This window comes from Pseudophryne corroboree, chromosome 6 (assembly GCF_028390025.1).
Source record: "Pseudophryne corroboree isolate aPseCor3 chromosome 6, aPseCor3.hap2, whole genome shotgun sequence".
Lineage (NCBI taxonomy): Eukaryota > Metazoa > Chordata > Amphibia > Anura > Myobatrachidae > Pseudophryne > Pseudophryne corroboree.
In genome coordinates, this window is record NC_086449.1 from 53,976,805 (window position 1) to 54,004,791 (window position 27,987).

Genomic DNA, 27,987 nt, shown 5'->3' on the forward strand with positions numbered 1-27,987 from the left:
CACTGCAATTTAGATTTCCGTTTGAACACACCCCACCCAAATCTAACTCTCTCTGCACGTTATATCTGCCTCCCTGCAGTGCACATGGTTTTGCCCAACTGCTAACAAATTTTCTGCTGCAATCAAATCTAAATTAGGCCCTATGTCCTGTCTTTAGTCCTGCATGATTGGCTGTCCGAAGTTGTGCCATTCTTGTTTTAAACATACAGTCAGTTTTCCCGACATAATATAATCCACATGGGCAGATAATCAGAGAAATTACATGTGTGGATGTACAGGCAAGGGGCCATTTAATAGATAATCTCTGTCCAGAATGGGGATGTAAAAAGGAATCCCCAGGGGATAAGTATGAACACGTCGTACAACCCAAACACTTAAAGCATCCATTTTTTCTAGCGAGGACGTTTTTTACAGGTGGAGCCTTATCAAAGCCCATCACATCTGTCTTAACTACAATATATTTGATGTTTCTGGCACGTTTGTAGCTAGGCATAATTTTTGTATTGTGAAATCATTTTAATTCTGGATCAGATGCCACAATCTGCCAGAGCTCTTTAGTTTTTTGGGGGGATCTGTGCACTAATATTGTCATATTGATGATTCACCCAAGGGATTTTAACTTGGGTCCGGGAAGTTTCTTTCTTGACCTGACTGTTGTTATTGGCAACCGCTTTATTCTTGTCCTTAATCAAATATGAAGTGGAGGCACTATAATGTGGCATAATATGACCAAGGATCACTGTAATGTGGCATAATATGACCAGGGATCCCTGTAATGTGGCATAATATGAACTGGGGACTCCATGTCAATGTGAATTGGGGGTACAGTGTTGCATAGTACAGTGTACTACAATGTCAAGTAATGGAACCAGTGCACTACTATGGAGCACAGCAATAACTGAGGCACTGCTATGGTGCAGAAACCAAACTAGGGCACTATTAGGGGAGCATAACATTAACAACTGCTGCAGAGAGGATTTGGAACAGTAGGATTCCAAAAGGCCGTCCCCTAACCATGAATCCCGATGGGTGGAGACTCATTACTTTACTTTTACTATAACTTTCTTTAACTTTCCTGATCTTCCCTATTTCCTAGCACTAAACCTACCGACATCTCTTGTATAGACATTTCCTATTTCTCCTTTATAAGATGGTGTCTCAGGTGACAATGATTCCTGATTCCTCTGCACACATCACACTGAGCTGAGAGACTGTGACATGGTCACATTACCCCCATTCCCATGGTGTGTGCAGGGAATGGTGACATCCTGGTGCATCAGCTGACAGTAGGTGTGACAGGATTGGTAGCATGTGTTACCCATCTATGGTTAGTGCAGGGGGTGAGTAATGTATGATCTGCACATTCTGAGGTCAGAGGATGAGGATTATACAATTTTCAAAGAAACCTTTATAACCCATGTGTGTATTATAGTAAGTATTGGTGCCTGCTGCCGGAGGGTAGAGGTCTCTGTGCTGCACATCTGACTGGAAATGGCGTCTTAGCAATATGACAACATAAATATAAAAACAATGATCAGTGACTTGGTGCTATTTGTTATTGTATAGAAATATACATCATGTTCCTTATACAATATAATATTTCAACCATTAATGTAGTTACCCCAGTAACCTTTATACTCTTACATAACTTTCTTTCAGGACAGCTGAGAAGGATTCCCTCTAACAGTAATAGAAGACATTGAGGAAAGGGACATTGTTCTCTGATCAAGCCAACTACAGACGCCATTTCTTCTTACACCTCTGGGGGATTCACAGAAGCTATTCTCATTATCTGGATAGAAAAACATTAAACCACTAATTTACTTCTCATCTAATACATGATGAGTCTCACAGGAGAGAAACCACATCTGTGTTCTGAGTGTGACAGAAGCTTTACATATAAATCACAGCTTATCACACATCAGAGGAGTCACACAGGAGAGAAACCATTTACATGTTCTGAATGTAGAAAGTGTTTTTCCCACAAGGCATCTCTTGTTATACATCAGAGAAGTCACACAGGAGAGAGAAAATTTACATGTTCTGAATGCAGCAAGTGTTTTTCCCAGAAGGCAGAGCTTATCATACATCAGAGGAGTCACACAGGAGAGAAACCACATCTGTGCTCTGAGTGTGACAAAAGATTTACATATAAATCACAGCTTCTCATACATCAGAGGATTCACACAGGAGAGAAACCATTTACATGTTCTGAATGCAGCAAGTGTTTTCCCCAGAAGTCACATCTTGTTGTACATCAGAGGAGTCACACAGGAGAGAAACCACATCTGTGCTCTGAGTGTGACAAAAGATTTACATATAAATCATATCTTCTCAGACATCAGAGGATTCACACAGGAGCTAAACCATTTACATGTTCTGAATGCAGCAAATGTTTTTCCTGGACGTCACAACTTGTTATACATCAGAGGAGTCACACAGGAGAGAAACCATTTAAATGTTCTGAATGCAGCAAGTGTTTTTCCCATAGGTCAGTGCTTGTTATACATGAGAGGCATCACACAGGAGAGAAACCATTTACATGTTCTGAATGCAGCAAGTGTTTTTCCCAGAAGGCAGATCTTGTTATACATCAGAGGAGTCACACAGGAGAAAAACCATTTACATGTTCTGAATGCAGCAAGTGTTTTTCCCGGAAGGCACATCTTGTTATACATCAGAGGAGTCACACAGGAGAAAAACCATTTACATGTTCTGAATGCAGCAAGTGTTTTTCCCGGAAGGCATATCTTGTTTTACATCAGAGGAGTCACACAGGAGAGAAACCTTTTACATGTTCTGAATGCAGCAAGTGTTTTTCCCAGAAGGCAGATCTTGTTATACATCAGAGGAGTCACACAGGTGAAAAACCATTTACATGTTCTGAATGCAGCAAGTGTTTTTCCCAGAAGGCAGAGCTTGTTATACATCAGAGGATTCACACAGGAGAGAAACCATTTACATGTTCTGAATGCAGCAAGTGTTTTTCCCAGAAGTCACAGCTTGTTATACATGAGAGGCGTCACACAGGAGAGAAACCATTTACATGTTCTGAATGCAGCAAGTGTTTTTCCCAGAAGGCAGAGCTTGTTATACACCAGTGGCGTCACACAGGAGAGTAACCATTTACATGTTCTGAATGCAGCAAGTGTTTTATTAAGAAGAAAACACTTGTTAATCACATGCGGTGTCACTCTGAGGGCCTGATTGCAGCAAGTGATTCATAAGTAAGGGAACATGTATCACTACAATATGCAATCATGGACACCACTTTTTATTTTCTGAATGTGGCAAGTGTTTTATATAAATAATTCTTGATAAAGACAGGAGAGGTCTGACGGGTGGTATTCATGTGACCGGCGGTCTGCTGACCGTCAGTCACATGACCTCCTCCACTATCCCAATGGCTCACTATCCTGATGGTCGGCATGCCGACCAACAGGGATTATTTCCACTCGTGGGTGTCCACGACACCCATAGAGTGGGAATAGAACCCGTGGCGACCGCAGGTCGCCACCAAGCCCGCAGCGTGGCGAGCGCAGCGTGGCGAGCGCAGTGTGGTGAGTGCAGCGAGCCCGCAAGGGGCTTTGCTGCACTCGCCCCTCCCCGCCGGGATCCCGGCGTCGGTATGCTGCCGGGATCCCGGTGTCGGTAAGCTGGCTGTACTACACCCGGTCTGACATGTGGAGTTACAGTTAGCTGGGAACACACTGAGTGATATGCAGCTTTGATCCACCAGATCAGACAGCAAATCACTCAGAATGGAGCATATCGGGCAGTAGCCCTCATTCCGAGTTGTTCGCTCGTTACCTGCTTTTAGACACTCCCGCGTTTTTCTCTGACACGCCTGCGTTTTTTAGCACACTCCCGGAAAACGCTCAGTTACCTCCCAGAAACGCCCCTTTCCTGTCAATCATTTACCGATCAGCAGTGCGACTGAAAAGCGTTGCACGAACACCAGCAAATCTACTAAGTTTTGTGTTAAATAACTTAGCGCATGCGCTCTGCGTACCATACGCATGCGCATTTACCAGAAAATCGCAGCATAGTGAAAATCGGCAAAGAGCGAACAACTCGGAATGACCACCAGTGTGTATTCCCAATACGTGCGCTCCCACAGTTCCTAGTGATATCTCTAGTGTCCTTGTTTATGCTAATGCAGGACATAACACAGTTGTTCCATTCTTCATTAACATCACTGCAGTGTGTATGAGCAATCTGGACTGACGGGCATTTGTACCGATGTCGTAATGATGCCCATTGTCCCACTGTGTACCCAGCTTTAGAGGTATTTCCCCCTTGGCTCAGTCTCTCTGTTAGCAACCCTCCTAACTTCTAGTAAAGTGAAATTGGGGTCTGCTGCACTGAAGGTGTACGCCCAAAAAGGGTGTTGTGCCTCATGTCAGAGGGGGCGTGGCTTCTCAGGAGATGCCATGATTGCCAGCCATGCCCCTGATTTCATCACTGTGGGGGCATACCAAGCCCTCTGGCAGCTGCTGGCCATGCCCCCAGTCCCTCTTTCCACACAACAGATACCTTGCATGTGTGCAGAGCTTCTATTCACTGCTGCTGTGCTAAGCAGAACCACAAGTGAGAGAGCGGCCTCCCAACTTCCCTCCCACAGTGGGACACTGTGACCCGCGGGAAGGACGGTATGTATAAAACTTAACTGTTCTGCCAATGGCCCTCATTCCGAGTTGTTCGCTCACAAGCTGCTTTTAGCAGCATTGCGCACGCTAAGCCGCCGCCTTCTGGGAGTGAATCTTAGCTTAGCAAAATTGCGAACGAAAGATTCTCAAAATTGCGAATAGAAATTTCTTAGCAGTTTCTGAGTAGCTAGAAACTTACTCTGCCACTGCGATCAGTTCAGTCAGTTTCATTCCTGGTTTGACGTCACAAACACCCAGCGTTCGCCCAGACACTCCCCCGTCTCTCCAGCCACTCCGGCGTTTTTCCCAGAAACGGTAGCGTTTTTTCACACACTCCCATAAAACGGGCAGTTTCCGCCCAGAAACACCCACTTCCTGTCAATCACACTACGATCACCAGAACGAAGAAAAAACCTTGTAATGCCGTGAGTAAAATACCAAACTTCTTAGCAAATTTACTTGGCGCAGTCGCAGTGAGAACATTGCGCATGCGCAATTAGCGGAAATCGCTGCAATGCGGAGAAAATTACCGAGCGAACAAGTCGGAATGAGGGCCAATATGTGTACATTTGGAAGTAATGTGTTATGTATTAGAGCTGCAGTGTAACAGGCACTGGTGATTGTGCTGCCATTACTGAGCTCTGTAATAAACAGCTGTTCTGCTGGTGCAGGTGCTGCAGTGATGTGCGGGGAGGTGAGGCAGAGCCTTCCCTGTCATACTGACGTATACACCAGAGTTATGACTGTATAGATTATATTTATATTATTCTATTCATTATTGTAATAGGAATAGAAAGTCTATGGCAGGTAAGGGAGTGCCGCCCCTGCCTACCTTTCAGTAAATATCTAATCAAATCTCACCAAATTACCACCAGTATATACTGTAGTACCTGTGTATAATGCCCACATGTATATACTGTAGTACCTGTGTATAATGCCCACATGTATATACTGCTGCACCTGTGTATAATGCCCACATGTATATACTGTAGTGCCTGTGTATAATGCCTACATGTATATACTGCTGCACCTGTGTATAATGCCCACATGTATACACTGTAGTGCCTGTGTATAATGCCTACATGTATATACTGCTGCACATGTGTATAATGCCCACATGTATATACTGTAGCACCTGTGTATAAATGCCCACATGTATAGACTGCTGCACCTGTGTATAATGCACACATGAAGCTTTTGGCTCATATACTATGTGTAAGTCTGGCTCTGGAACTAGCCAGTGCCTCCTGAGCCATTTACCTCACTGCACGTCCCTGAGGTGCTGGGACTAGTAGAGAGTTCCAGCAGCTCCTCTCAGTACTGGGTTTCCCTCTATGACTGGCAGAGCTATGAGTACTGGGTATTTCTACAGGATCCCTGCATGCTGACCTACATCATCCTACAGGTCTCCTCTGCTCTGTCTTATGCTGGGTACACAGTAGACGACATTTCAAATGAATTTGCCGATAATGACCAATCGGCAAATCACTAATAATACAGTGTGTACCCACCAGGTCATTAGCGATACGTGCTTCCATGGGTCACTAGTGACATCCCCTGTGCACTGTACATGACGCTCAGTCTGGGGATGTCACTAGCGATGCTATGTGCTGAACTGAATGTCCCTCCTCCTCCTCCCCCCTCCGCTCCATTGCTGCTGTCATTAGTAAGTGTGTATGCACTTTCCGATGTCGGCACCCCGCTGGGTCACGTCACTAGTGAGGTTGCCAGGTACACACATTGGTGGTTCTTCCGAGTTGTTCGCTTGTTATTTTTTTATCACAACGGAGCGATCAGTCGCTAACGCGCATGCGCAATGTCCGCAGTGCGACTGCGCCAAGTAAATTTGCTATGCAGTTAGGTATTTTACTCACGGCATTACGAGGGTTTTTCTTCGTTCTGGTGATCGTAATGTGATTGAGAGGAAGTGGGTGTTTCTGGGCGGAAACTGTCCGTTTTATGGGAGTGTGTGAAAAAACGCTGTCGTTTCTGGGAAAAACGCAGGAGTGGCTGGAGAAACGGGGGAGTGTCTGGGCGAACGCTGGGCGTATTTGTGACGTCAAACCAGGAACGACAAGCACTGAACTGATCGCAGATGCCGAGTAAGTGTGGAGCTACTCAGAAACTGCTAAGAAGTGTTTATTCGCAATATTGCGAATCCGTCGTTCGCAATTTTGATAAGCTAAGATTCACTCCCAGTAGGGGGCGGCTTAGCGTGTGCAATACTGCTAAAAGCAGCTTGCGAGCGAACAACTCGGAATGAGGGCCATTGTTTAGTGTGTCCCCAGCATTACACCTTCTTATTCTTTCCCTCATACCTTTCTATTGCTTCCTTTCCTCCCTCTATTTTGAATACTATGTAATATTGTGTAAAATGTTGCAATGAAGACGCTGGTCACCTGTATCCCATAGTAACTAATCATTGCAGCATTTGTTAGCTTTGCTATCACTATATAGCTGATAGGGGATATCTGGTTGCTATGGGTTACAGCACATCCTTGCTTTTCCTACCTGTTAAGCACCAAGTAGAACACATCGTGTACCAGGATAATGATAAAGATCCTTCATAATAAAAAAAAATTTCAACTAGTAAAATATACACAATATAATGACATAGTACATAGTCATCTGACTTAGATATCTACTGCCTGTATACTGATGACCCGTGTTATAATATTATCTGTAATAACCTTTTATGTAAAAAGCAGCTGTCCCCATAACACTTGCTGAATAAAAACTTATCTGGAGAAATGTCTGTTTCTGATTATTAGAAATAATAGGATTTTGGTACCTACCGGTAAATCCTTTTCTCGTAGTCCATAGAGGATGCTGGGTCCACATTAGTACCGTGGGGTATAGACGGGTCCACCAGGAGCCATTGGCACTTTAAGAGTATAAGAGTGTGTGCTGGCTCCTCCCTCTATGCCCTTCCTACCAGACTCAGTCTAGAAACTGTGCCCGAGTAGATGACATACTTAAAGAGAAGGACTTAACACAGACAGTGGTGAGATTCATACCAGCTCACACATACAAGGCACGTCAAGACAACTAGCATGAACTACTCGGCAAAAGCTGAAACATTACTTACCAAGTAACAATGCAGTACTCAACTAAAATGAAGTTGTACTGAACCAAATAACAATAGCAGGAAAACAAAGCGCTGGGCGAGCGCCCAGCATCCTCTACGGACTACGAGAAAAATATTTACCGATAGGTACCAAAATATTATTTTCTCTTACACCCTAGAGGATGCTGGGGTCCACATTAGTACCATGGGGATGTACCAAAGCTCCCAGAATGGGAGGGAGAGCGCGGAGGCTCCTGCAGCACTTATTGACTGAACTTCAGATCATCAGAGGCCAAAGTATCGAACTTGTAAAACTTTGCAAACGTGTTCGACCCAGACCAAGTTGCAGCTCGGCAAAGTTGCACTGCCGAGACACCCCGAGCAGCCACCCAGGAAGACCATACCTTACGAGTAGAGTGGGCCTTAACAGATTTTGACACGGCAGTCCTGCCGTAGAATAAGTGTACTGCATAGTGAACCTAATTCAGTGAGAAAATAGTCCCAATTTTCTTGGGATCATAGAGGACAAACAGAGTCCAACTTTCTGTGACAAGAAGTTCTCTTCACATATATCTTCAGAGCCCTCACGACATCCAAGGACTTTGAAGTAATTGAGGACTCAGTAGCCACTGACACCACAATAGGTTGGCTGATATGAAATGTCGACACAACCTTTGGAAGAAACTGCTGACTAGTCCGGAGCTCAGCTCTATCTTCGTGGAAGATCAAGTAAGGGCTTTTACAGGATAAAGCCCCCAGCTCGGAGACGCATCTAGAAGAAGCTAAGGCCAACAAAGTGACCGCCTTCCATGTAAGAAATTTGAGCTCCACCTCCTGTAGAGGCTCAAGCCAATCCGACTGGAGGAACTGCAACACCACGTTAAGGTCCCAAGGTGCCGTAGGCGGTACAAAGGGAGGTTGGATATGCAGAACTCCCTTTAAAAGGTCTGAACCTCAGGGAGGGCAGCCAATTGCTTCTGAAAGAAAATGGATAGGGCTGAAATCTGGACCTTCACAGATCCCAACCTCAGACCCATAGCCACTCCTGCTTGCAGGAAGAGGAGGAAACAATCCCAGTTGAAATTCCACCACAGGAAACTTCTTGGACTAACACCAAGAAACATATTTCTTCCAAATACGATGGTAATGTTTTGACATTACCCCTTTCCTAGCCTGTATAAGGGTAGGAATAACTTTTTTCGGAATACCTTTCCGAGCAAGAATCAGGCGCTCGACTTCCATGCTGCCAAACGTAGCCGCGGTAAGTCTTGATAGGCGAACGGTTCCTGCTGCAGCAGGTCGTCCCGAAGAGGAAGTGGCCTCGGCTCTTCTTGCAGTAGATTCAGAAGGTCCACGTACCAAGCCCTTCTTGGCCAATCTGGGGCAATGAGGATCGCTTGAACCCTTGTTCTCCTTACGAGCCTTAGGATTCTTGGGATGAGTAGGACTGGTGGAAACATGTACACTGACTGGAACACCCACGGAGACACCAGGCCGTCCACTGCCACTGCCTGTGGGTCCCTCGACCTGGAACAATAACGCCGAAGCTGCTTGTTGAGATGAGAGGCCATCATATCTATTTGGGGCAATCCCTAAAGATCTGTTATTTCCTTGAACACCTCCGGATGGAGACCCCACTCTCCTGGATGGAGATTGTGTCTGCTGAGGAAGTCTGCTTCCCAGTTGTCTACTCCCGGAATGAAGATGGCTGACAGCGCCAACGCGTGTTTTTTTGTCCAGAGGAGTATTCTTGTCACCTCTGACATTGCTGCTCTGCTCTTCGATCCGCCCTGTCGGTTTATGTAAGCCACTGTTGTTACGTTGTCCGACTGCACTTGGATGGCCCGATTTCTCATAAGAGGGGCCGCCGAAAGAAGACTGTTGTAGATGGCTCTTAGTTCCAGGATGTTGATGGGCAGGCCGGCTTCCAGGCTTGACCACCATCCTTGGAAGGTTTCTCCTTGAGTGACTGCTCCCCATCCCCGGAGGCTCGCATCCGTTGTTAGCAGGACCCAGTCCTGAATCCTTAACCTGCGGCCTACTAGGAGGTGAGGCAATTGGAGCCACCAGAGGAGAGAAATCCTTGCCCTTGGCGAAAGACGAATTCTCTGATGCATATGGAGGTGAGATCCCGACCACTTGTCCTGGAGATCCAGTTGGATGGGCCGAGCATGGAACCTCCCATACTGGAGAGCCTTGTAGGAATCCACCATCTTTCACAATAGGCGAATGCATTGATGAACCAACACCCGGGGTGGCTTCAAGACATCACAGACCATGGATTGGATCACCAACGTCTTGTCCCACGGGAGAAACACCCGCTGCACTTCCGTATCCAGGATCATTCCCAGAATGACAATCTCTGGATTGGTTCCAAATGTGACTTAGGAAAATTCAGAATCCACCCCTGACTCTGGAGCAGTCGCGTTGTGAGAACAATGGACTGCAGCAGCTTCTCCTTGGATGATGACTTTATCAGGAGATCGTCCAGATAAGGAATGATGTTCACACTCTGCTTGCGGAGTAGCATCATCCTTTCCGCCATCACCTTGGTAAACACCCTTGGTGCTGTGGAGAGGCCGAATGGTAGGGCCTGGAACTGAAAATGACAGTCCAGCAATGCGAAGCGGAGATAAGCCTGATGCGGCAGCCAAATCGGAATATGAAGGTACGCATCCTTGATATCTGGTGATACCAGGAATTCCCCCTCTTCCAGACCTGATATCACCGCCCTGAGAGACTCCATCTTAAACTTGAACTCCTTTAGAAAGGGATTCAATGATTTTAGGTTCAGAATGGGCCTGACCGAACCATCCGGTTTCGGTACCACGAAAAGGTTTGAATAGTAACCCTTTGTCAGCATGTGAGGTGGTACCGGCACAATGACCTGTGCCTCTACCAGCTTTTGGACCAGGGACGTGCAGTCAGGGGAGGCAGTGCCTCCCCTGTCAAAATGATTAAAATAATATAAAGAAGATACTTATGACACATATTCTGTGTCATAAGTATCTGCTTTACCCTTTATATTATTTTAATTATTTCTCTCCTGTGAAAAACAGTTTTAAAAGCATTTCAGAGGCACCGCTCTGGGGTGCCTCCCGCTGTCTGTTTGACAGGGTCGGAAGAGGGGGGCGGGGCCAAGCATCAGGGAGAAAAAGGCCATTGAAAAAATCCCTATAAGCGGCACTGAAAGCAGTGCCTCTTTGGCAGGGGCGTGCTTTCAGTCCATATGAAAGCACGCCCCTGTCACTGTGATTGGGCAGTAGAGGATTCGGGAAGGGTAGGGGGGAGGAGCGGGCACCAAGGATATCAAATCTCTACACTTGACTCTGTATGCGGCCGTCCCTACCCGCTCGCGAGCAGCCCGTCCTCAAGCCTGGACCCCAGCACATACAGCTGCCCGTCCTCCAGCAGCCCGCACCCCTGCAACAGGTAAAGAGGAAGCCGCTGGTCAGGGAACTGTATGGAGAAAAGTTCCCTGTGCTCGGTGCTGCTACAGAGACCCCAGTCCCACTTCCACCATCAGTGGTGTATGCAGGGAATCCCCCACTTGTTTTTGAGACGAAGACAGCAGTGTCTCCATCTCAGAAAAAGGCGCGACCGCGATCGCAATCGCGACCGCGGAGCTTCTTACTGCAGAACAACAGAGAATGTCTGAGAGGGAGCTGCTGGGTGTGCATGGTCAGCCACAGCAGCTCCCTCCGTCCTCACCCTGCTGGTTGTTTGCTCCGTGAGTGATAAGTCTGTGAGTGCCGCCTGTTAACAGCAAATATATTACCTTTGTTGAAAGAGGGCACCCGACAGGTCCCTGCTATTAGTCAGTTCAGAATTTACAGTATGTATCTAGGACCCCAGATCAGTACCTCTATTTGGCCCAATTGGTATGCTCTACTTCACCCCAAGCGCTGTCTCTCTAATTAACATTATATATATTGTTTTATAGTCTCTTACGGTACTATCTGATTAGGATAGATAACAACGCTTAAGGTTTATTATATTTATCTGTTTACAAGAGTTTTGGTGATACAAGATTTCCGTAGAGGTTTCTGTGTACAGCATGAAGGTAGAATTGTTTGTTATTCCATGTCCGCCATTGCACTCTATGGCCCTCATTCCGAGTTGATCGCTCGCTAGCTGCTTTTAGTAGCAGTGCACACTCTAGACCGCCGCCCTCTGGGAGTGTATCTTAGCTTAGCAGAAGTGCAAACGAAAGATTAGCAGAACTGCACAGAAAAAATGTTCATGCCGTTTCTGAGTAGCTCCAAACCTACTCCTACCTTGCGATCACCTCAGTCAGTTTAGTTCCTGCTTTGACGTCACAAACACGCCCTGCTTTCGGACAGCCACTTCCCCATTTCCCCAGGCACGCCTGCGTTTTTACCTGACACGCCTGCGTTTTTTTAGCACACTCCCGGAAAATGCTCAGTTACCTCCCAGAAATGCCCCTTTCCTGTCAATCACTCCCAGGTCAGCCGTGCAACTGAAATTAGTCGCTCGAGCTTGTGTAAAACTGCATAGTTTTGTGTGAAAGTACTTGGCGCGTGTGCACGGCGGCCCATACGCATGCGCAGAAGTGCCGCTTTTTTGCCTGATCGCCGCGCTTCGACCAAAAGCAGCTAGCGATCAACTCGGAATGACCCCCTATGTTGTTTGTATAGGCTGCTTATCAACTATGTTCCGACACTGGCAAGCCGCACCTCCTACCCGACAGTCTGTGATTCCCGGCGCAGGGTCGCGCAGGTGACGTCTTCGCCCCTTTGCTGGACGCGGTGGCCTGCAGTCCACTATTGGTGTTTGGTAAGTTGTACTTTTGTATATATATCTCCTATTTTGTAAAAGCTGGTCGTGTCTTGATAAAAGGGAGGTGTCCCTGAAACGTCGACCAAACCAGGGGCTGTGTCCTCTAAATTATTTCTGAGTGCCACCATTTCTTCCATCCTGTATGATCTTCTAAGGGGTTGTGCACCGGACCAAGTTGTTTTGTCTGTTCACATTGTGAGTGCCGGACTTATTTTGTGTCTGTGTGTATCTATCTATCTATCTATCTATCTATCTATCTATCTATCTATCTATCTATCTATCTATCTATCTATCTATTTCTGGTGTAACAGGTGGCTCCCACAGATTTCTCACAAACAGAAGGGACTCCCATTTTTATTTCAACGTTTCGGTCTTTAATAAACCTTCCTGGCTAAGGTTTATTAAAGACCGAAAAGTTGAACTAAATACGGGAGAGTCCGGTTCTGTTTGTGAGAAGTCCGTGACTGCAGCCTGTTACACCAGATATATTGGCCCTCATTCCGAGTTGATCGGTCGCAAGGCGAATTTAGCAGAGTTACACACGCTAAGCCGCCGCCTACTGGGAGTGTATCTTAGCATCTTAAAATTGCGACCGATGTATTCGCAATATTGCGAGCACAAACTACTTAGCAGTTTTAGAGTAGCTCCAGACTTACTCTGCCTGTGCGATCAGTTCAGTGCTTGTCGTTCCTGGTTTGACGTCACAAACACACCCAGCGTTCGCCCAACCACTCCCCCGTTTCTCCGGCCACTCCTGCGTTTTTTCCGGAAACGGTAGCGTTTTCAGCCACACGCCCATAAAACGCTGTGTTTCCGCACAGTAACACCCATTTCCTGTCAATCACATTACGTTCGCCGGAGCGATGAGAAAGCCGTGAGTAAAAATACTTTCTTCATAGCAAAGATACTTGGCGCAGTCGCAGTGCGAATATTGCGCATGCGCACTAAGCGGAATTTCACTGCGATGCGATGAAAAATACCGAGCGAACGACTCGGAATGAGGGCCATTATTTTTATTGAAGAAGGGCACTCGGCAGGTAGATTATCTTTATTGGCAGCGCCGAGCGCATGTAAGTATATATATATATATATATATATATATATATACATATATATACACACACACACATACGGAACCCCCCGACTAAATCCTGCGTTTGCCCCTGTACCTCACTCCCCCTTTGACACCGCCGCCACTGCCTGTCTCTGGCTTACTATGGCATACTGTACTTCCCAACTGTCCCGATTTTCACGGGACAGTTCCGTTTTTGTGGGACTGTCCCGCTGTCCCTCCCGCGGGCAGCAGTGTCCCGCGGTGGTGGTGGTGGGGCAGTTGAGAGGCTCCTGTCACTGCTGCTCTGCTTTGTGCTTCTATTCACGAGTGACAGAGGGAGAGGGGTCATGCCAGCAGCTCACAGAGCACTGGGCATGCCCCCTTCAGTGACGGACTAGGGTGTGTGGCTTACGATAGCTGTATCACCGCGATGCCACGCCCCTTTTCACCACGTGTTCATCCCTCTTTCAGGATAAAGAAAGTTGGGAGGTATGCTATGGTCACTCTGAGTGAAGTCCATGCAGAGGAGCCGCGCTGCAGTTCTAGGCCCAGGACCTATTCTCATCACCCTCTCTATCACACTCTCACCCTCTGCTACTGCTGTTACTCTCTCCCTGGCATCACCCAATGCTGTAACCCTCTCCCTGGTGTCACGTTCTTCCTGTCACCCTCTCCCTTGTGTCACCCTCTCCCTGTCACCCACTGCTGTCATCTTCTCCCTGTCCCTGGCATCATGTTCTTCCTGTCACCATCTCCCTTGTATCACCCTCTCCCTGTCGCCACCCTCTCCCTGTCACCCACTACTGTCAACCTCTCCCTGGCATCACGTTCTTCCTGTCACCCTCTCCTTGGTGTCACGCTCTTCCTGTCACCCTCTCCCTGGTGTCATCCTCTCCCTGTCACCCACAGTGGGCACTGACTGCTGCCACCCTATCCCTGTCGACCTCTTTCTGTCACCAGCTTCCTATCATCACCCTCTCCAGTCACCCACTGCTGCCATCCACTACTGTCACACTCTCCCTGGCATCACACACTTCCTGTCACCCACAGTTGGCACCGACTGCTGCCACCCTCTTCCTGTCACCAGGTTCCTGGCATCACACTCTTCCTGTCATGCTTTGCTGGCTATTTTGTTGTCCAGGACTTTCATTAACTTAATAGCATCGCTCAAGTGGCAATATTAAGTTAATGGAAGCTCTGGACAACAAAATTGCACTAATGTCCTCCTACCACTCCCTCCCCAATCCTAAACACTAATATTTATTTTTTTATCTGATAAAAAATGACAATATAATATATTAGTCGCCTGCTCATCACAAGTTTCGGTAGTGGACTGAGATGCAAATTCGTGGTGGTGGGTTGGGGTAGTTGATGGGGATTTTGTAAGCCATTGACGGAAGCTGTGGCCATTAGTGGCAGGAGTAGCGGGCATCAGGGGCGGCGGCAGCTGGCATCGGCTCAAGTGCAGTAGTGAGTGGCGGTAGGGGTCATCAACGGAACGCGGTGGACATTATCGCTGCAGTGCCTCACCAGCCACTGACCTCACCGCACGCCACTGTTTTGGACAGCGTTTTGAAGTACTGTGCTGTCCTCCAACAGAGTTGGAAAACGATGAGGAGGGAGACTTTGAAATTTCAGCCTGTATCCCTGAGACACAATATCTACTACTAAGGGATCCATGCCGGACGATACCCAGACATGACAGAACAGTCTGAATCTCGCTCCCACAGGCCCCACCTCCGGGCCATCCCGTCCCCCATCATGCGGAGGACTTTGGGGTACCTGAAACAGACTTTTGTTCCTGGGAACCTGCAGCGGCAGGTTTCTTGGACTTACCTTCTTTAGGGGAGGTAAGGTTATTGGATGAACTGGCCTTTCTGGGCTTGTTAGGCCGAAAGAACTGCTACACAGCTGAGGAGAAGGATTTCTTCGGAGCAGGTGCTGCTGAGGGTCGAAACGGAGACTTACCCGCTGTAGCGGTGGATATCTACGCGTCTAGAGCTTCCCCAAAGAGAGCCTGACCTGTATAGGGTAGCGACTCCACACTTCTTCTGGATTCCGCGTCGGCCGACCACTGGCGGAGCCACAGTCCCCGACGAACTGAAACAGACATGGAAGAAATTCCCGCAGCCACGGAACCCAGGTCTTTCATGGATTCTACCATAAAACCTGCAGAATGATGAATGTTGCGTAAATACAATGCAACATCATCCCCATCCATCGTATCCAAATCCTCAATTAAGGTAGCCGACCACTTCACTATTGCCTTTGCAATCCATGCACTAGCAATAGTGGGATGTAATATGGCCCCTGAAGCAGTGTACATTGATTTCAGAGTATTATCAATTTTCCTATCTGTCGGCTCCTTTAAGGCGGTAGAACCTGGAACAGATAAAACCACCTTTTTTGAGAGTCTGGATACAGATGCGTTAACAATCGGCGGGCTTTCCCACCTTTTCCTATCCTCAGGGAAAGGAAAAGCTACCAGAATCCTCTTAGGGATCTGAAACTTCTTTTCGGGGTTCTCCCATGCTTTTTCAAATATATGCTCTTAGATCTTTTGACGCAGGGAAGGTTAGCGAGGCTTTCTTATTTTCAGTGAAAAAAGCCTCCTCAACCTGCTCAGGTGTGGTATCCTTAACATTTAACACATCCCTGATAGCCGCGTTCAGCAATTGCACCCCCCTTGCAAGAGATGCGGACCCCCGTAACACATCCCCATCACCATCTGTAGTTTTAGAATCGGTGTCCGTGTCATCCTGTGTTACCTGCACAAGCGCACGTTTGTGGGGGTATATAGCGGGGTGTCCCGAGGTACCAGACAAGGGCCATACAGCCATAGAGATCTGCAATACCTGGGTTGCAGATTCATTACTGGCAACCCTGTCAGAAATCTGAGAAATCCAAGTCTTGATAGAGGAAAACAACTCTTATTCCCTTGCTGGAATCTGTGCTAAACAAGTGCTAACCTGATTACATGGAATGGGATCATCCTGGGAGGATAAATCCTCTGCAGCATATGACACTGTATCCCTGGACATTGCTGCTGGTGACCACCAAACACACCACACACACACACAGGTGGGGGTAAGTTTCCCCCCCAAGAATGGCAAGAGAGAGACAGGGATTGGAGCCAACCCACACCAGCGATTTTTAGTAAGGAGAAACCCCATATCAGCGCTGACTAGTGCTCCTTAATAGGACACAGTCAATATATCGGCCTCCCCTCCCTTCTACAACCCCCTGGTATCGTTATACAGTAAGCTAGAGTTGCTGTGGAGGGACCAGTATCTTCCTTTCAGCTCTGCATGCAGGAAAATGGCGCTGGAGTGCTGCCGTGTCCGCTCTGAGGAGAAGCTCCGCCCCCTTAATGGCGCGGTCTTCCTGCTCTTCTGATGTTTAAACTGGCCTGAGGAGTTTTGCTGGCTGAGATCCCTGGACCCCGACAGGCTTGCTGACCAGTGTGTGGGGTAAGCGCTGGCCCAGGGCGCCCCTCACAGCGCTGCACTATGTGCCTCTAGTACCGTCCAGGAGCGTGGTTAATACCGCACTCCATCCCCATTTGGCGCCATCTTCACACCGGCCCCCCGCTTGCTAGGGGGGTCGGTGACTAACTCACCACTAACTTCAGCTCTGTAAGGGGTCGGCAGCATGCTGCTGGAGCGAGCGGTTCCCCTGTGGCGGAGACCGATCAGACCCCTCTGGAGCTCAGTGTCCAGTCAGCGGAGTCAGTGGCTCAGACCCCGCAGGGCGGACACTGCTCTCCCCCTTAGTCCCTCGCTGCAGGCAGCCTGTTGCCAACAGCCTCCTGTAAAAAAATAAACTCTAATTTAAAACTTTTTCAGGAATGCTCAGGAGAGCTCCCCTAGCTGTGACCGGCTCCTCCGGGCACATTTTCTAAACTGAGTCTGGTAGGAGGGGCATAGAGGGAGGAGCCAGCCCACACTCTCAAACTCTTAAAGTGCCAGTGGCTCCTGCTGGACCCGTCTATACCCCATGGTACTAATGTGGACCCCAGCATCCTCTAGGACGTAAGAGAAAAATATTTTTTTTTATTTTTAAATAACTTTACATTTGCTGCATTTTAGTAGATTGAACCAGGAGAGATACTTACAGTAGGTTTTCATGTAATGATGGTAATCTGGCAAACAGTAATAAAAATAGTAAAATACAAGGGTTTGCACACGCAGAGAGAAAGAAAAAGATTCTTCCTAGGGCTCTCTTATGGTTAAATGTCAAAGTATCATATAAAATATAACTTTTAGTGATATACCCTTAAACCACATGTAAGTATAAAAATATATACTTACTTATAATAAAGTTGTAATAGTTAAGGGGGTAATTCCAAGTTGATCGCAGCAGGATTTTTGTTAGCAAACGGGCAAAACCATGAGCACTGCAAGGGAGGCAGATTTAACATGTGCAGAGAGAGTTAGGGCTGGAAGTTGTCTGCGCTGACATCAGAAACTCTACCTAATAACGCCTGGGGACGCCTGCATTTTTTCTGACACACCCAGAAAATGGCAGGTTTCTCCCAGAAACACCAACTTCAAACATCAGTCAAACAGCGACTGCATTGCGTTTACAATCTGTACGCATTTTCTGTTGCTCTTACCCCATGTGCAATGCGAACGCTATGCATGCACAGTTGATTGATAATCGCTACATTTACGAATTCTCTAATTAGCGATCCATGCAGAATTTGGCATTATATACAGTATTAATCACTAGTCAGGCAGGTTATCTTGACTCATGAAGTTGCAGTGTTCATGTCAATCCAGTAGATGGCGCACCAAGACAAACACTATATATCATAAATTTGCTGGTTATATTACTTGCAACCTTGCAGTGTTACTTTAGATCAGAGGTTCTCAAACTCGGTCCTCGTGGGCCCACACAGTGCATGTTTTGCAGGTAACCCAGCAGGTGCACAGGTGTATTAATTACTCACTGACATATTTTAAAAGGTCCACAGGTGGAGCTAATTATTTCACTTGCGATTCTGTGAGGAGACCTGCAAAACATGCACTGTGTGGGCCTCCGAGGACCGAGTTTGAGAACCTCTGCTTTAGATCAAGTAGCAACAGATTTAGGATCTACCAGATAATATTGGTTTGCTTACCTGGACTGTGAGATTTATTGCCACTTGAATTGGAATTTGTGGTTTGCATAGAAAAATAGAAAACTGAATTATTGGTTATTTGTGTACTGTTTATTAGTGTGCGGTATGGCTCACCGGCGGTCAGCATACCAACACCGGGATCCCGGCAGCATACCGATGCTGGAATCCTGCCGAAGGGGGGGGGGGGGGGGGGAGTGCAGCAAGCCCCTTGCGGGCTCGGTGGCGATATCATGTATATCTTATTATCTATCTATCTATCTATCTATCTATCTATCTATCTATCTATCTATCTATCTATCTATCTATCTATGTGATAAGCAGTGTGCATATGTAAACTCCACACAGATTGGTAAATCCTGGACTGTCATTATATAGGTTAATACACTTAAACATATAGTAAACGTTTGTGAACGTTCAAATGCATGCTTCTAGCCATTTTAGGAGTTTTTATACAATTGCACATATAAACTCTGCATGGCATGATAGATCATGAACTGTCATTATACAGGTTATTGCAACCAATTTAGCATAAAATGGTTCATGGACATTGTTCAGCGATAGTATGAACAAATCTAATGGTCTGGTCAGGGCCGGTGCTAGGGTGTCCAACGCCTCCCTGCAAACTACAAATTTGCGCCCTCTCTCCCATACTTATGGGACAGTGCGCACCGAAGATGCGTGCCACAAAGGGGTGGTGTCTCACAAAGAAGGGGCGTATCCATACAATAGTACCCCCAATTTAAAGTACACCACACAGTAGAACAATTTTATACATATAAACACACACATACACTGTGCCCCTATACACACACACACACACACACACACACACACACACACACACACACACACTGTGCCACCATACACACTGCCCCCATCTACATACACACATATACTGTGCCACCATACACACTGTGCTCCTATACACACATACACTGTGCCACCATACACACAGACTGTGCCACCATATACACTGTGCTCCCATACACACACACATACACTGTGCCCCCATACACACATATACTGTGCCCCCATACACACTGTGCTCCCATACACACATACACTATGCCCCCATACACACATAAGCGGGTAAGCAATGTAACAAGGCAATGAGCATACCTCCCAACTGTCCCGATTTTCGCGGGACAGTCCCGTTTTTTGGGGACTGTCCCGCTGTCCCACCCGCGGGCCGCAGTGTCCCGCGGTGGGGGGGACAGTTGGGAGGCTCTGTCTCTCGCTGCCCTGCTTAGCAGAGCAGCGGTGAATAGACGCTGTGCGCATGCGCACAGCGTCTATTCAGTGGAGTCAGAGGGAGACGGGGCATGCCAGCAGCTCACAGAGCGCTGGGCATGCCCCTTCAGTGACGAAAACGGGGGCGTGGCTCGCGATCGCGGGTCCTCCCGCGAAGCCACGCCCCCTTTTCGGGAGCGCGCGCGGCTTAGCCGCGCGTGTGTCCCTCTTTAATGAAGAGATAAGTTGGGAGGTATGCAATGAGGAAGGCTAGTCAGATGCTTGGCTGCATTGGGAGAGGAATCAGCAGCAGAAAGAAAGAAGTAATACAGGTTGAGTATCCCATATCCAAATATTCCGAAATACGGAATTTTTTTAGTGAGACTGAGATAGTGAAACCTTTGTTTTCTGATGGCTCAATGTACTCAAACCTTGTTTAAAACACAAAATAATTAAAAATATTGTATTAAATGACTTTCAGGCTGTGTGTATAAGGTGTATATGAAACATAAATGAATTGTGTGAATGTACACACACTTTGTTTAATGCACAAAGTTGTTAAAAATATTGGCTAAAATGACCTTCAGGCTGTGTGTATAAGGTGTATATAAACCATAAATGCTTTCTGTGCTTAGACTTGGGTCCCATCACCATGATATCCCATTATGGTATGCAATTATTCCAAAATACGGAATAATCCGATATCCAAAATACCTCTGGTCCCAAGCATTTTGGATAAGGGATACTCAACCTGTAATGCCACTGTATAGGTCATTGGTACAGCCTCATCTAGAATACTGTATTCAGTTCTGGAGGCCATATCTTCAAAAGGATATTAATACATTAGAAACTGTACAAAGGAGGGCAACTAAAATGGTGCATGGCCTACATCACAAAACATACCCAGAAAGACTAAGAAATCTCAATATGTATAGTTTGGAGCAGAGAAGGGAAAGGGGGGACATGATAGAAACTTTCAAATATATGAAGGGTTTTAACAAAGTCCAGGAGGGAAACATTCTTCAAATGAAGAGAAGCAATAGGACACGAGGACATGCACTGAGACTGGAGGGGGGGAGGTTCAGGGGAAATTTGCGGAAAAATTATTTCACAGAAAGGGTAGTGGACAAGTGGAATAGCCTCCCATCAGAGGTGGTAGAGGCTAAGACAGTAGAGCAATTTAAACATGCATGGGATAGACATAAGGATATCCTTACAAAGAAATAAGGATCAAATAAGGTTAGTGATAAAAAATAATATAAAAAAAAAAAATAAGGGGCAGACTAGATGGGCCAAGTGGTTCTTATCTGCCGACAAATTCTATGTTTGTTTCTATGTAGACTGTACCACCATACACACTGTGCTCCCATACACACATACACTGTGCTACCATACACACATACATTGTGCCACCGTACACACTGTGCTCCCATACACACACACATACACTGTGGCGCCATACACACTGATCACATACACTGTGCCACCATACACACATACACTGTGCCACCATACACACTGTGCCCCCATACACACATATACTGTGCCCCCATACACACACATATACTGTGCCACCATACACGCATATACTGTGCCACCCTGCACACTGTGCCCCCATACACACATATACTATGCCCCCATACACACACATATACTGTGCCACCATACACACATATACTATGCCCCCATACACACACAAATACTGTGCCTCCATACACACATATACTGTGCCACCACACACACACATACCCTCCAACTGTACCTTTTTAATAGGTACAGTACCTTTTTTTCATGGTCTGTACCGATTTTTGGCTTTCCAAACTTCCATTGAAAGTATAGGAAAAGGGGCGAGACCACGCCCCCTTTACCCGCAACCACGCCCCTTTTTCGGCTTTGTACCGATTTTTCAGTGTAAAATGTTGGAGGGTATGCACACATATACTATGCCACCACACACACACACACACACACACACACACACACACACACACACACACACACACACACACTCTCACACTCTCTCTGTGCCCCTACTGTACTGTATATAGACAGCAGGACTCACCCTCCCTGTAGAGCTGACACTTCCTGGACACATGGCTGCTCAGCACCAGTCATGTGATCTGCATTCGGGAGACCACACACAGCATCAGCTCCCCGAGCTGCGGGGACTGGGCTCACTTACAACTGCTGGAGACTTTTTCTCAGGGGCATACTGCAGGTCCGCGGTGGCATTCTTCAGTGGGAGGAAGGCGGGTAGAGGAGGGCAGCAGCGCACATGGACGCCAGCAGAGCAGGGAGAGCGCCTCTCCAACACAGCGCCTCCCTGCATTGCAGGCTCTGCTGAGCGGGTAGCGCCGGCTCTGGGTCTGGTCATACATGATGCTGAACGTGAGATACAGATATACACTGATGTTACACACAATCAGTACTTCCTCCCATCATGTTACAGCCCTGCACACAGTGATCCTCTGCAGGCAGAACCCTAGTGCACACAGAGACTACACAAGACACTGCATGCAGCTAGTGACACAGAACACACATACACACACACGCTGTGCTCAGGGAACTTTCTCCTGGTCTCATTTCTAAGATGTAAGTGGTAAAATCCCATTGTCCTCCATGCAGACAGGAGTCACTTTCTCCTGTAATGAGATCCGTATTTTTTTATTTTTTTATTACCCCTCAGACTATGGGGCATATGTAATAGGGTCAGAGGTTGCTGGAGGTGTAGGATGCCGGCTGTTCTCATACGTTTTTAAAGCAGCAATCTTTTATAAGGCAAAACCATGATTGGTGCTTTAAAAAAACATCTAAGATCGCCAGGCATCCCGCACATCCAGCAAACTCAGACCCTATTACATATACTCCTATGTCTCCACTGATCATGATGAATTCCAATTGCACCAGTCATCATTTCTGTAGTTACACTTTAAGTATAAGCTCTGAAAACACAGTGATACTAACAAGAGTCCTCTGTTCTGTAATTGTGGAGTGACGGTAGGATAATTCCTACACCCAGAGGCAGAACTCTGGGAGGCAACGGAGTCGTCTGCCGCCGGGCTCCTGCTCTGAAGGGGGGCACCTCTCCTCCCATTCTGTGACACCATTGAATTAAGTTAATTGATAGCTGCCGCTGTCTTTTCACTGGCCAACTTCATCACTGGTCCCTGCACCTTACAAATCAGTGAAATCACACCCTCTTTATTATACTGTAGGTACACATTTTACAAGTACACACCCAGGATTAGAAACCACAACCTATTACACTGGAAGCAGGCACCTTACTGATGCAACGCTGTTTGCTCCTATCTAGGAAATAAGAGAATTTTAACTATATGAAGATACTTCTCTGACAATTACATGTAACTTCATATAGTTAGTATTCTCTGCTTCCTCTACAGACGCAAAGAGCTCCATCAGTAAAGTGTCTGCCGTCAGTGTAACAGGTCATAAGTTCTAATCCTGGGTATGACTGCTAAGAAATGTGTGATTTAAAATAAGACAATTAAATGTATAAATACAGTATATAATTATTTTTCAGAACACTCGTATACACACACACACACACACACACACACGCAAACACACACATACACACATACACACATACATACATACATATATTTATCTTCATATAGGAAATAGGGGGGCACCAATATTTATCTTGCCTCCGGGCCACTGTGTCGAACTTACGCCACTGCCTACACCCAAAACAGATGAATACGTTGGTTCCTTACAGAGAAATCCAGGAACATCGTTTGAGGGAATAGATTCCCAGCATATTAGCAAGCAGACAAATCAGCAGTAGAAACAGAATGTGCCGGCAGATAAGAACCACTTGGCCCATCTAGTCTGCCCGTGTACACGCTTACACACTAGGGCTCATTTCTGTTGGGAGACAATTAACCTACCGGTATATTTTTGTACTGTGGGAGGAAACTGGAGTTCTCAGAAGAAACCCATGCAAGCATGGAGAGCAGGGTATGTGGTTTGCATACCGATTGTCGGGATCTCGGCTGTCATAATATCGACGCCGGGATCCTGACAATCTTATACAGTACTCGATTCATATTGCGCCACACAGTAGTGTCCCTTATTCACATAATGTCACATAGTAGTGACCCTTAGTCAAGTTACGCTGTACAGTAGAACCCATTATACACAAGTTACACAGAAGTACTGCCCCTTATACACAATACCCACAGTAGTGTCCCTTATACACATAACATTGACAGTAGTAGTGCCCCTTGCACATAATACCCACAGTATTAGTGCCATATGTAATGCTCACAGTAGTAGTGCCCCTTACAATTAAAACCCACAGTAGTAGTGCCACACATATTGCCCATAGTAGTAGTTCCCATAGTAGTAGTGCCCCATACACATAATACCACATAGGCTGACACACTACTGCATATGGTTACCAGAAGTGCTGCTTCTACTCCAGCTGTCATCAGACAGCTCCTCATTCTCTGCACCACATACCGCAGAAGCAGGACCTGTATTAGACTTTGTGGTGCCCAGGGTGAAAGTTTCCTTTGGCGCCCACCCCAAATTCAAAATAGGGATAGTTTGCAAATATATAGGGGCGTGCTCGGCCGGAGCTCTGGCACCCATTAGCTACTATTACTTTAATTACCTGGCATCCAGGAGCAGATATCTGCTTGCAGCTCTCCTCCTGGCTACCTCGGGCACTGTTGGTACCCCATCTAGGGACTTCCAGCTACTTGTCTAACTGGGGGATTGGGGCCTTCCACGCTGGCCGACCTGCAGCTTACAGCTGTAGATGATTGGTGGACCTCTGCCTCTCCTCCTGTGCGGCTTCCTCCTTTCCTGTCGCTCTTTGAATCTACATAGTAACATAGTTATTAAGGTTTAAAAAAGGAAAAATGCTCATCGCGTTCAACCTGTATTTTGTATTATGTTGATTTGAGTGTACCTGCTGAAGAATGCTTTATGACTAGTTGACAACTACAAATCATGTTACACCCGGATTTACAACGTCAATATTTTAAATGTTGTAACCTTGGATATCCTTTTCAATCAGAAATGTATCCAATCCCCATTTAAATGCATTTACAGAGTCCACCATTACCACCTTACCTGGCAAGGAATTCCAAATCCTTATTGCCCTAACAGTGAAGAACCCTTTCCTCCATTGCGTACGCAATTTTCTCTCTTCCAGCCCACGTGTCCTAAACAGAGTTCTTTTAATAAATAATTCCTCTGATAACTCTTTGTAGTGCCCCTTTACATATTTGAAGACATTAATAATATCTCCTCTTAGACGCCTATTTTCCAGTGTATACATGTTCAACCTAGTAAGCCTTTCCTCGTAATCCAGTCCCTCTAGCCTTTTTATCAATTTAATAGCTTGCCTTTGAACCCTTTCGAGTTCACTGTTATCCTTTTTATACAGTGGTGCCCAAAACTGAACACAATATTCCAGGTGCGGACGTACCAATGATTTGTACAGCGGCAGAATTACATCCTCATCCCTTGTCTCAATTCCCCCGTTTTATGCACGCTAACGACATTGTACTCATTGACATTAAGCTTATTATCAATGAGTACCCCCAAATCTTTTACCAAAACTATTACCCCTAGACTTTCCCCATTTAATATGTAGGATACAAGTGTCGGACTGGGGTATGAAGAGCCCACCGGGGGAATGCAGTGATAGGAGGCCCAAACTTATAGGTGTGGCCAGCCTTCACAACATGCAGTCTGAAACCTCCATAGAGGAGGGGGTGGGCCCTCAGGCAGTGGTCTCCCCTGTACCCCTGTGGGCCCGTCCGACCTTGGGTGCCTGAGTACGGACCCCTGTGGTATTCCGCTGACTACTGGTGTCCAGCTTGAGGACTTCCCATTGACCACTACTCGCTATACCCTGTTGTCCAGCCAGTTACTTATCCATGTACAAACAGGTTATCCTAGGCCAAGCTCCTTTAATTTGATGATTAGTCTCCTGTGAGGCACTGTATCGAAGGCTTTTGCAAAATCTAAGTAGACCACATTCACTGCTTTTCCTTGGACAAGATTGTCGCTCACTTCCTCGTAGAAGATATCTAAGTTAGACATGATCTATCCTTAACAAACCCATGCTGGTTCTTGTTAATAATCTTAGTGGTCTGCAGATACTCCTGTATGCTATCCCTTAGAATTCCTTCCAATATTTTCCCCACTATAGATGTCAAACTAACCGGTCTGTAGTTACCCGGATGATTTTTGGATCCCTTTAACACATGAATCGTTACTCCAATTAATATCAGGATAGTTTAAATCCCCAATCACTAGGATGTCCCCCAATCCCGCAGCCCTTTTGATTTGCTACAAAGAGTTGTTCTTCCTCATGTATGCTAATATCTGGCTGTTTGTAGACCATGCCTATAACTAGTTTTTTTGCATCAATACCCCCACTTTATATTTCAGCCCATAATGATTCCACATTATCGCCAGTCCCCTCATAAATAACCTCCTTTAAGTATGGTTTAAAAGATTGTTTAACATAAAGACATACACCTCCTCCTCTTTTGCTTGCCCTTTCCCTCCTGAAAAGAGAATACCCTTCCAAGTTTGCAACCCAGTCGTGAGAGTCTTGCCCCCATGTTTCCATAATACTTATAATATCATACTAAGCCTTTGTTGCTAACAATTTCAATTCCCCCATTTCACCTGCTAGACTTCTTGCGTTTGCAAGCATACATTTTAGTTTAGTGGTTCCCTTATCCGCTTTTTTTTTAAAGGTATCCTATCATGCTTTACTAGAGCCTCCCTAGAGTTACTCTTACGGACTGTCATTCTCGCTCCCTTCCCCCCCCCCCCCCACCATACTTAATACTGCCCACCTTACTCTTCTCTTTGAACTACCCAGTGTTTCGACCTGAACTCTCTGAACTGACATAAGTATTTCCACCCTATTCTACGTACATCCTTTTCTATATGCTGTAATGATGACACATACATGTTGTTAATGTTTTGGCAATACCTTTGTTAATACCCTTTTTAGAACCCATGCAACTACCCTTACCATTGCCGGCTGCTCTTTCCCTCCCCCCTTCTCCACCCCCATTTAGCTCATTACCACCATCTTTACTATTCTCACTACATGACCCATAGTTTCTAACTAAACCCTCCCCCCAGGCTCCTAGTTTAAAAGCTCCTCCAACCTACTAACCATCCTTCCCCCCAGCACCGCAGCCAATCTGGTGCCAATTGCGTAACAATCATGGCTCGGCAGCTTCTCATTGGCTGGTAATCCATGAGCCATGATTGAATCACTACAGATTTAAATATGACGCTCCCTTCTTGTGATTGGCAGCCGATCTGCGAGCTGGGATTGGCTTGCGGGCCATTGCCAACTTTAAACTACACAGTTGCGACACTTTTGTTGCCAAAAGTGGGCAGCAGGCAGGCACAAAAGGAGCTGGCGGGGTGGCTACGGCTGTGCTCTCAGGCAGCAACCCAGCACGTAAAAGATTTTCCGGACAGTAGCTTTACTCTCCACCCCCTTCCCCCACCCACAATCATAGTGGCAATAACAATTTCTTCCTCCCCCACCTTCCATATCATGGCTATCTCTACCTTCATCTCTCTTTTCACCCTCTCTGGCCCGATCGCAGCCACGGGTATCTCTCATTCCCACTGCCCCGGCTGCCTATGGCAGGGATCATTCAGGCTGCACAGGCAAAAGTGGTCCCAGCAGCTCCCTTTTCAGGGGACCACTGCTGGCTCCGCAGTCTGTCAGTGTGACAGTCGCAGTGGTGGCAGCAATGGACAGCAGCAGGCTATGGAGCAAGGAGAGCACCTATCATACCCAGCGCCTCCCTGCCTTTCATCGCCTTGCTGAATGGTTTGAGCTGGCACTGATGGGGAGACTATACAAACTCCACACAATTATGGCCATGCAAGGTTGGAATTGGACCCATGACCTCAGTGCTGTGAGGCAGTAATGCCATTACACCATCCATACTGGCCCATATAGACTGAGGAAGGTGAGGGAGAATAAGTGATTGAGTGCAGATGAGGTACAGCGGCTTTCTGTATTCATTATACACACTTGTCA

At 46.6% G+C, this 27,987-nt stretch overlaps 1 pseudogene; it reads left to right on the forward strand.

Moving 5' to 3' along the window:
• Positions 1-27,987, forward strand: part of LOC134936104 (zinc finger protein 268-like) — a 97,057-nt pseudogene that overhangs the window by 28,076 nt on the left and 40,994 nt on the right.